The sequence below is a fragment of the Uranotaenia lowii genome, chromosome 2, assembly GCF_029784155.1.
Source record: "Uranotaenia lowii strain MFRU-FL chromosome 2, ASM2978415v1, whole genome shotgun sequence".
Lineage (NCBI taxonomy): Eukaryota > Metazoa > Arthropoda > Insecta > Diptera > Culicidae > Uranotaenia > Uranotaenia lowii.
Genome location: NC_073692.1, coordinates 127,780,002 through 127,791,775, shown reverse-complemented (window position 1 = coordinate 127,791,775; position 11,774 = coordinate 127,780,002). Strand labels below are relative to the sequence as shown.

Genomic DNA, 11,774 nt, shown 5'->3' with positions numbered 1-11,774 from the left:
TTTATCAATCAGTTAGTTGTCAACTTCGGGGGAAACTCTGTTGGGTACGACTTTTGACAAAACTTAAACAGAATCAATAAATTAGACAATGGATAAGCCGCTGGCTTGCAAACTTCATTGTTATTCGCCCCGTAGTGACTTAAGAAGCTTTTCAATCATCCCGAGTTTAAGTCGTTAAAATTTATTTGAACCTTTTTATTCTAAATCCAGCGATGAATGGAACCATAAAGTTCTAGTTTTTATAACGTGTTCTTCAACTTTGTTGGAATTCCTTAGGAGAAGGGTTAAAATTGTTGCTTCTCTTTTCTTTTTGCTCTTTCTCTTAAGTTTGAATTGCAGAAAAAAGCACAGCTGATTTAAATGCACTCGGAAAACTCCTGATGGAAGCCACCGTCGTTGTCGAGCGCTAGGGCCAGAGGATTTTTTTTCAACCCAAGTTCCAAGCTTTCCTCGTATACCTTCTAAGACTTTGCCAACAGCGAACAAGCGGCAGCAAAATGCATTATGGAATAACTTTGTACACTTGCACTCTGCCGGCTCAAGCTCAAAGCACCACGCCACGGGAACGATGAAACGCTTTAACGCCGACGCGAAACCAGAAAAGGGTGGAAAAGTTTTCAGTTTGGCGTTGTTTTTTTTGGTGTGTTTCCGTTGCTTGGATCATGTTCAGCACCACTTTTTTTTCCTACTGTTCCACACAGTTTGAGACTTGAATCTCAAATGAACAGCGCAGATTCCGGGCAACAGAAGTTTTTCGGGCTATAAATATACAAGAGTTTGAATTTATTCAATTTTGATATTTATATAAAACTTTTCGGAACAATTCATATTATGGCCAAGGATGTTTGTTTCCTAGTGAAACATATGCGATTGATGATGTTAAATATGAAGGATAGCAAACATTGGACAAAAATAAGAGATTGTGAGGATTTATGGTTTTAAAATAAATGGAATGTACAACAGAACCTAAAAAGATGTGCTAGATAATTACGTTTCAACTCAACTAAATATTTTTAATAATATAATTAGGAAAGGACAAACAATAAATAGAGAAAAACACCAAATGTAGGCTTAATATCACGTAGAAATTAAAACAAAGTCTAGCCCGAGCAGACTTTTATGGCAAAATTATAGCAAATTTTGCTATCACGCCCTGAGGGCCCAATTTGCTCTCATTTTGCTTGACATAAGGTGGTACACAGCAAAAATGAGAGCACAAATTTTCATACTTGGTTAGCAAAGTGATACCAAATTTTGCTAAAAATGAGACCCGAACTACACCTCGTTTTCCGAGAGCTTGGAGAGCACAATGATGTCAATACAAGGCATCACATAGTCTTCAATTATAGCAGAATTTGCCATCATTATGCTCTCAAATCTTTTGAAAAATGAGGTGCAGTGGTGCATCACTTTGCTTACCAAACACGAAAATTTTGCTTTAATTTTTTCTGTGTATTGAGAGCAAATTTCACTCACTCTTAGGGCGTGATAGCTTATTTTGCTTTTAAAGTGTGTTCGGGTAATGCTCCAAATGTCCCTCATCGGGTGCGAAAGAGAACTTAAAATAAAATAGAAACTTACTCATACAGAACGTCTAGGACGGCTAACGATGGCTCCGGGGAGAGCAGATTATTGGTTTTCGCTGGATTCACATTGTCGATTCGCTTCTTTACATCTGCAAGCGCTCTTCAGCTCTTGGTTCTCTCATGTCTATTACTACTATCAACGGCAGCAAGCTACCTTTACCAGCACAACCACCACTAACACCTGTTCGGGTTCCTCCGTTTCCGTAACACTGAAGGTATCGATCTGTGCAGATGCACCGCAACAACGAATCGTTCGAAATTGAAACCTAAAAAAAAGTTTTGTTTCAAATTCAATAATTTTTTGTAGCGTTGATAATTGATAATAAAATTGATTGATTTCACTCACATTTAAGTTGAACACTAGACTAGATGCATCAGATTACTTTTCAAGTGACGAGACGGCAACACAGTGCCATTTTTGCAGCCATACAAGCGGCTCCCGATGCGAAAGAGATTTTGAGAATTCTAGCGCACCACCCTTGATGTGATCCCTAAACTTTTCATGTAAATTTAGTCAGCACCACTTGTGGCTGGCATGCTTCTCCTTGGGGTGGGATGAATTGAGCTGAGCATGCAGCTACCCGATTAGCCCTAGGCAGCATTCACAGCGAGATTCTGCGAATTCGACAATGTCAAATGCTCCCAGGAACTGAGAAAAATAGGTACATTTTCCATATTAGTCCGCAACCAGCAACAACTTTTGGCCTTCCCGCACTCGTTAGGCAACACTAAGTGCATCATGAATCGTGCTTTAGGTTCACGGGTTCAATCATCGGGTCGAATCGGGTTCAACTACTGAAATAGCTCATCAGCTAAACCGACGTAGCTGGTTTCGTTATCCTCCTCTCCATTAATATTTCGATTTTCGATTTTCGAGCATCTGCTGTGAAGGCACGATTATGGGATAATCTCTGGAATTCCTGGAATAGCAGTAAAGAAATCAGCATCAGAAGCCAATAATTTTTGTGCTGATGGACATTTGAGCCACACATGCCAACCCAGTTAATTGTTCGCAAATGTACTGTACTACTAACCTGTATCCGTAGCCGACGTTGCGTGAATTCTTCGTTTGACAATATTGTCGACGTTCTTCAACATTTCGGCAACAACGATCAGATGAAAACTGGTTCCTTCACCAACCTTTTTTTTGCTTTGAGATGTGCCAGCTCACCGAATAACGCGAATAACTAACCAGATATTTATCGCTTTTCAATCAAAACAAAATTCGACACTTTTGACTGAATCACAACACAACACTTTTGTTTTTTACACTGTTGCAAAATAGTACTCAAGTTTGTCAAAACACAAGAAAGAGATAAATATTACTTACTCAAAAGTAAGTTCTTTTCAAATTTGTTTTTTCGCTTGGATGAAAAATATGTTGTAAAATATATTACGCGCAGCGCACCTTATTGGATTGCGCATTTCAAACTGCGACATTCGTGCGAAATTGAAATCCAGTGCATCTATCATTTCTCTACACAACAAAAACTGAAACTACTACTGGAAAACATTAAACGAAATCTAACGCAAAGAACAAAAATTACACTTGTTAGTTAAATAGAAACAAGTGTCTTCGCTTAAAGAGATATATAACTTGATTTCAGCTTGCAATAAACATTTTGTTTTTTTAAGTTACAAAAAATATAAATTGCGAACGAATAATAATTTTTTGTTGCACAAAGGTAAAATAGTTTGCTTTCAACACACAAATAAAACCTGTACGTCTTTTTAACTAAACTTTGTTTTTAAATGCACATTTACGAGTAGTTTTCATAAAAAATTAAATTTAGAATAAACCCAATTTTCTAAAATCAAATTTCAATTTGAGATGTTTTATTACCCAAAAATGTGCTTTTCTGAACATACGTGTTCGCTGAAAATATGACAGGTATAGAAAAAAGAAGAAAAACAATCCTGTCCGGGAATGAAATATTTCTGGTGAATATCAGCTCAAGCGATTCCAGCCCACTCATCGGGGGTGGCGGACCATCTGACGGTATCGTTTACCGGTTCTGGAGGGTTCTTAAGAATAACCAGGGATACGTTCGCAGAACCATGCAAGCTGTACTAGTGGAGAGGTACAAATTACAAACCGAGCAGTTTTCGAAGCACAAATGGCAAGGTAAGTCAAAGAAATTTTAGAATTTTCTGCCTGTCAGAAAAAGGCTACCACCTAACTTAAAGAAATTTCCATTCCCTCCAGTTCGGAAAAATTTCAGATGGCCAAGAGTCACAAACAATTCTGTTCGAAGGCTTTCCGGAATCGCAGCGTAGGTATGAACATCCGGGTCTACTGTGAAGTTTCCACGAGCAACAGAAATATCCAGATCTGGTGGAAATCTTTCGGGAATCGTGACTATAATCGATTCCACCAGCAGCTGTAGGTCAAAAAGCTATCTTCGATGCCAGGGTGTGATGCATCTCCAGCTGCAGGAGGTGCGGGAGTAACTGCTAACACAGCTGCAACGGAATCAAACTAGGTTATGTATTAATGTGTTATTGTGAATTGTAAGTTTGATTTTTTTAATACAGTAGTGAGTGTATTATTTTGATCTTAGATTTGTTATCTTCGATATTGATGATACTCCAATCTTGCCTTATTTTGCTATCGAATTTATTTCAAGATCAAATTATGCTAGCAGCTTGCTGTTACCATCTCATTGTGGTCTCAGCTTGCTATCAAAATGGAATTGTTGAGACCTTAAAGATGCCTTCTCTTGCTATTGCGAAATAATGAACAGCAAATAATGCTCTCAGTTTGCTGTTGACACCTCAATTTGGCATTAGTTTGCTATCGATTTGGGCATCAAAGTCTGCTCGGGAGAAGTGATTAAAATTGAACAAAGTAAATCAAATCATAGACCCACACAAAATCATTAAAAATCAGTTGGCGACCGTTAGAAATTGGTTAATCGAGTTTCAATGTCGATTTTTGATGTTTCCCGGAGCCGTTAAAACACCGAATTTTATAGCGTAAAAATATTTAACTATCAAGTGAGAGTCAATGTAGTCTAGCGGATAGGCTGGCGTGAGTCAGGTTTTGGTATACCAGGCATACTGGGTTCGATTCCCGGTATCGACAAGAAAACTTTAGGGTTCGAATCTCATAAGCAGCCGACAGGTAAGATGTGTTCCCTCTTATATGTAGGTCTATGTAGGTAATATGAAAGTTCAATCAGTTTGCAGCTGACCAGGTATATACACGGACGACTTGTCGACTTATTGACGACTTGTTCTTCCAAAATATTCTTACATCAACACACGCAATACATCAACTCCACAACAGTTAATACGAAGTCACGGGGTCTGGGTATGGTAACAAGCTGTATTGGAGATTTGTAGAACTTAATCATCTAAAGAAAGTATGTGAACACATACTAAGGCAGAAACTGCGGCGAATCCGTGCACCCATGGTGGATATCCAACATACATACAAACATAAAAAATATTCAACGATCAAGTAGATTTATCAGGTGATAAAGCAGTCAATTGATGACGTCACAAAGTTTGTGTTTCTCTGCAGTGTTACCAGAATTCATTACGATATTTTTTAATTTTCACTTTTCCCATAGAAAGCACTGTAGAATGGTTTTTTTATACTTCTTATGATTTATAACTAGGGTTGCCAGAATTTTTTCAGCGCGTATCCGGGTCGAACAAACCGGGCAATTTTTTATAAAAACCTGGCAAAATCCGGGCATTTGATTTCAAAAGTGACGACCATCAATCCGGGCAATATCCGGGCAAATTTTCTCTAAACCCAAAAACTACTTAAAAATCAAGAAAAAAAATTTAAAAAAAATATGTTTTTGCATCAAAACTCGTCGACGGATTTTGAATCGTATTTTAGGCTTCTAAGAAATTTTCATGATTATTTTTATAAAACTTTCTCAAAAATTTTCGTTTTGAAGGAGTTTTTTTTTTCTTTTTTTGAATGATTTGCCAAATAAAGTGAATAAATCCGGGCAAAATCTGGGCATTTTTCATTTAAATACGGGCAACCGGGCCGGGCCGGACTGTTCCCAACTTTACAAATTAAAAATACAAATAAGCCAAAGAAAAGACAATACAATTCTATACTATACTATACTATACTATACTATTTACAAAATTTATAGTTTTATGTTATTAAAAGTCTAATAAAATAAATAAAAAAACATGCTTCGGAAAAAGACTAGAGATCAGCTACGGAATGCTGAAAAAAAAATTACTTAGTGTTCAAGAAAACTAAAGTTAGAAGCTATACGCTGCACATATGTAAGAGCATTTTTTAAAACTTTTTTAAGATCATCACCACATAAAATGTAAACAAGTGGTGTAAAATTCATACTTTTCAATCAATAAACCGTCAATTTGTTTGAGTCATACCAGTTAAATTTCTAAAAGAAGAATGAAAAGTGACCTGTAGTTACGAAACAAAGAGTGTTTGATGAATTTTCAAATGTAGCTGTTCTTCGAACTTTTTGTTAATTTTTTAATTCTCACATTTTCTTGTACTTAACTTGCAGTTTGCACTGGATTTGAAGAATATTCGCAATGAATTTATGTTCATCGGAAAGAAAATTTCATACCGATTCTACTAGTATAATTACATTAGCGCTGCAATACAATTCACAAATATGACAAGTAAACTTTCCAGTCCTCTTTTCAAAATTCAACTGGTGTGATTCAAACAGTTTTGACGCATTTTGATTTTAAAAAAACGTTTTTTATATTATTTCTTGAAGTCATGATCTTAAAAAAAGTTTTAAAAAATTATATTCTTATGTGAAACGTATTACTTCAAACTTCAGCTTTCTTGGACACTATGTGGATTTTTTTTAGCATTCCGTATCAGATCTATAGTATTTTTCCGAAGCATGTTTCTTTTTTTTCAAAGACTTTGAAAAACGGAATACTGAAGAGTTGAAGCTGAATATTGTCTCAAAACATATTTAAGTTACATTACGAGGTTTCCAAAACTGTAAATTTTGTAAAAATCGGTTGAGAAACAAGAGAGATAAATTGACACTTCAGGGACTTTAACGGGTAAAAAATTCAAGGTCGGGTGAGGGATAAAATGAAGCCAAATTTTACAGGAGAGGGTAAAAAAACTTTTTCTATCACTATAATTCGATAACTTATCGAGGAGATCGAACTAAATTTTTTATAGGGGTATGAACAATAATTCTCTGGATATTTGAATACCGTTTCATCCTTCCAGTTTAGGGATAGGAAAGAGGAAGGGGAATTCCGTAAAACTTTTTGTATAACTTTTGAACTTATCCGAGCAAATTCAAAGAGGTGAATGACTTCAAGAAGCTAAAATCTATCAAAATAAAAAAAAACCACAAAGAAACTAACTTTGATAGGAAAAAGTATTTGAGACGAAAAATGTATGTGAAATGTTCTTATATATCAGTGGGGGAGACGGAGATGTGGTAGGAGGCTCCCATACACGTTTATTCGCATAGTTTGAGAATTAATCAAGGAATAAAACCATATTTTACGTAAGAGGTTACTTGTGTACAAAAAATGTTTTTTATGATCATTTTAGACCCCTACTTTTTTCAGAGGAGACACGGGAAGGAGAAGGGAGGGTCTTAATAACTTTTTTTTTAGTTTGAAAACTTATTAAGCAAATGGAGCCAAATGTGACAATATTTGGGTACGTATAATTTTTCTATGGTAGTTCGAGGCTCATTCTCTTATTGAAGGGGTGAAAGGCAAATAAAAAATAATTCTTCAGTTGCTGCTCTCTTTGCGAAGATATCGAAACTTAATTTAAAATGATGAACAAATAAGTTGAAATTAAAATTATTTTCACACATTTTATTTTTTTCAGGAAGGTGTAGCTAAACATACAGATTTTTTGCCATTTCGGGAAGATTATTGCTTTTTTTGTCATCTACATGAAAACTAATTGCGCTTAATTATATTTATAATATTTTTGTTGAACTATGATTGTTTCTGTTTCTTAGAAAAACTGAAAACAACATTGTTGCAGCATCTACATAACAAACAACCTATTGTAATTCCTTGAAATTTCATCAGTTTAAAATAACCTGCGGTTGAATGGAAACAAAAACCGCTTCGAGCTTTCCTGATGAGTTGAGGATTGAAAAAAAAAGAATAGAATACATGTCAAAACCAATGAACTGCAAAATGAAATCTCCATCGACTGAAGGGATGTTTCGGAACGCTTTATCCTGATGCCGAGTGAGAAATTGAAAGCTTTCCTATCAGTTAACACGCATCGATGCGGTTTTCCGCCTTTTCCCCGGTTTCAGAAAATGTCAATCACAAATGGTTACACGGATTGGGTTTCGGTTCCGTGTGTGTTATCTTAGAGAATGAGAAGGGAAGAAAAAAAACCTCCTAGTAGCTCAGTGCAAAAATAAAAAGAAAACACGACAGTAGCAAAAAATTGAACAGTAAGACAGTTTCCCCGGAACCGAACTGCTGCTGAAAAGCCAAAACAACCCTTCCATACATAAAAGAAGATCATTCTATCATCGTTCAACAAAATTCATCCTTTTGTGAGAAGGATGCTGCTGATGTTTTTTTTGCTTGGGGACTGATCTTTTCTTTTCTGCCAGCTAATAAACCTTACCTGGATGTTGTTCTTTCCGTATGCGTGTGGTTTGGAAGGGCTCGGTAAATGCTTTCGAAAAAAGCTCAACAATCAAACCTTTTCTTGAAGCATAAATTACAGTAGCGATCCATTAGCTGGGGGCTTTCAACTACAAAAGTTTTTTTTATTAATATTTGAATATAAATAATTTACTCTGCTTTAATACCAAGAATCAAGGATAATTCGTCAGGAATGGTTAAGGTTAAAAAAAAATCTCAAAAAACAAATCTATGACTGTGAAACATGTTTTTGTTCGTCCTTTAGTCACTTTACTTGAGAAAAGAACCCTTGTTTGAAACACCATTCAGTTTTGTTTGAGTTTTTGTTTTCCACCTGCCTGACAGCAGCAAGCAAACCAATGGATTACCCGTCTTTTTTCAGTTTGTTCGGTAGGTCTGTTGATGTTTTTCTATTGGAAAGCCTCAGTCAGGCAATTTTCAGTGAGGCCCTGTTGGAATCCGACCAATCATACATAGGCTTGCTGTTTTCTTCCTAGTACCAGCCTTTGAATTGTTCGGGGAAGGAAGAATGTATTCATCATATTTAATTACGGTAATTTGAAATTAATTTCGTTGCACCACTTAAGCTTCCTAGCATGAAATTTAACAATTGAGAACTGTCTGATCGCGATAAATAAAGTTGTTTATTACTATTGATGTGAAAGATAAGTTAATACATTTTTTTTTTATTTACAGCTTCCTTTATATTTCCCTTATAAAACCTGATTAAATATGGGGATTTCTGGCAATTTGCGCCGGAGTTCTTAAGATCTTTCCTTAAATTAAAAATTGGATTTATCCCTAGGGTAGATATGAGATGAATGATTTGCAGAAGATTAATCAAATTTGGTAAAAATATGAGTTTTATTCGCCATCACTGAAGATATATAAATTATAATAAATATCTATAGCAACGTTTGTTATTTTGCCAATACTCGGCAAAACAAACAAAACAAAATCAGTCATTGATCTATTCTTGTGAGCGACAGACGTTTCTGCGTGAATCTCTGAATTGAGATTCGTAAGAATCGTAAAATAACGACAATGGCGTGGTTGGTATAATAAGCCCAAAGAGCGCAGATTTTAAAGGCTGTTGCTGATTGTTTGTGTGATTTGACTTTCTTGTGGAAAAGACGGATTAGCTTAATAAGCACATTTTTTTAAAACTGCTGCTGCAGATTGTTCTTTGTGATTAGGCCTTGCGGTGGAAAATGACGGATTGGCCTAGAAAGCGCAGAATGTAAAGGCTGCTGCTATGAATTGTTTGTTTTGATTTCACCTTCCGGTGGATAAAGACGAACTGGATTAGGAAGCGCAGATTTTTAAGGCTGCTGCTGGGGTTGTTTGTTTTAATTTGGCCACCCGATGGAAAAAAAACGTATTGGCTTAGAAATCACAAACTTTTAAGGCTGCTGCTGCTGATTGTTTTGATTTGGCCTTCCGGTGGAATAAGAAGGAATTGGCTTTAGGAGCGCAGACTTTAAGGCTGCTGCTGCTGATTGTTTTATTTGGCCATCTGGTGGGAAAAGACGGATTGGCTTTAGAAGCGCAGATTTTTTAGGATGCTGCTGCTGATTGTTTTGATTTGGTTTTCCGATGGAATAAGACCGGTGGAAACTGACGGATTGGCTTATGAAGCGCAGATTTGTAAGGCTGCTGCTGTGGATTGTTTGTTTTGAATTGGCCTTTTTGTGGAAGATGGCAGATTGGCTTAAAAAACAGAGATTCTAAAAGGTTGCTGCTGACTTAATAACACATTTTTTCAGATTTTAGAAATTTTTATTTTCGAGTTCGATTCGGATAGTTTTTTTTTTTATTAATAGAATAAAATCATATTTCAAAGCTTCATAAATCTGTCATTTCTCAACTGAAATCATAAAGTAGTATATCAAAATACATTGAAATTTTATCGACTTTTCAAACAAAATATTTAGAAAATTTTGAATTATTACCTTTACCATGAAAAATTGTCAATAATTATTGACTGGTGTCTAAAAGCACCGTTTGCATCACCGAATATTTTGCAAAAAGTACCATTTTATTGCTCAATTTATGATACAAGTTTTATCTGAAGACACCAAAGGGAACCTTGGATTTTTTTTTAAAGAGATATGAAAGAAATAATGACAATAAATCTTTTACTGCATCGAAAACAATCAATGCACAATTTGAAAATATGGACTTAAAATCCCAAAAACTTCGAAGCTGTAGGTTTGATGACCTGAAATATCAAAATATATTTTATGTTATGTGAAATTTTTCTCAGAAGTCAAAAATAGTTATCAGATTTGTCCGGAAACATTTGAGTGATGTGTAATTAGCCCTTTTTTACGCAGCAAAAAACAAGCATAGCTTCGTGAAACTGAATTTGAAAAAAAACAACTTTAGTAAAACTGTTTTTGAGAAACATTTGGATGTATTGTAAAAGCTTAATGAAAATTCATAAAAATGGCTTTTTTGATTAATTTATTTTTGGAAACGCTTAATTTCAATACAAAAGTGAATAACTTTTGCGTTTGGTGGTCAACCGATTTGAAATTTTAATCGTTGTTTAATGCATTTTTAAGATTTAATTTGATGCTCATTTTGTTAAAATCGTTTCAAGCTCAAGTGAGATATGAATATGACCTGAATATGACCCGAAGCGCACATTCAAATCATCATAACTCTTCGAGAAAAAATCGAAAAAATTTGATTTTAAAACCTTCCCTGGGAAATCACGAAATACACAATCTGTAGTATCAGGCAACTTCCTGTGACCACCGGAAGTGCTCCCTCAACAAAAATCCTTAATTAGGCTGTTCGGGTCTATATGACCTGAGAGTTTGCGTAAGTTCCCCTGGTCGAAAATATTGACCGATTTCGATGAATTTTACTTCATTGTATAGATAATTTATTCTTGTTTCTCAATATTTAAAAAAAGTCGAAATATTTAACGAGATCACGAGTAGCTGATTCCGAATGAAAAAAGTCCCGAAAAAGAGCTCTATTAAGAATGCTTATAACTTGTGACAGGTTCCAAATATTGGGCTGATCTTATAATATTTGGAATTGTCAAGAATAAATCTATACATGGATGTATAAGTTTTTGGTGGTCCAAAGGAAGTTTTGGCCGCTATCCCGGAACTTCCGGTAGAAAAAATCCTTACTTCAAAAAAGTCACCCAATTTTGGCTTTGCATTGCTGTATCTCGCTTACCAATGGACCGATTCTCTGAATTCAAATTAAGGGTGAAGGGAGTGAAACAAATTGCTCAAGGAGATCTCCTTGTCTATAGATGGTCCGTTTCAAATCATTTTAAGTATTTAAAAACCTTTAAGGGGGGAGTAGGGTCTAACACTTTCAAAAAATCGATTTTTATTTTTTTTTAAATTTTCTTATTGTAAAACATTTCAAGAATGTTGTGTCAAGTTTTCAAGTCAATCGATGCAAAACTGTAGAAATTACAGGCCTATCTAATACTGCAAGAATTCTAAAGCTGAAACTTCAAACGCGTTTTTCTCGAAAGCACATTTTTAAAGTCAGTGGACATCGTCATTTGAAAACTACTTCACCGATTCTTTTCAAATTTGG

The 11,774-nt window shown here is 35.3% G+C and overlaps 1 long non-coding RNA gene across 1 annotated transcript; it reads right to left on the bottom strand.

The window, feature by feature from the left end:
* Window positions 1-1,220: 1,220 nt before the first annotated feature.
* On the bottom strand, window positions 1,221-2,759 carry LOC129750052 (uncharacterized). The gene is made up of 3 exons (XR_008738270.1): window positions 2,621-2,759; window positions 1,933-2,506; window positions 1,221-1,852 (listed from the first exon to the last, which is right to left on the bottom strand). It is a non-coding gene; the product is annotated as an uncharacterized LOC129750052 (long non-coding RNA).
* Between the last annotated feature and the right edge of the window lie 9,015 nt (window positions 2,760-11,774).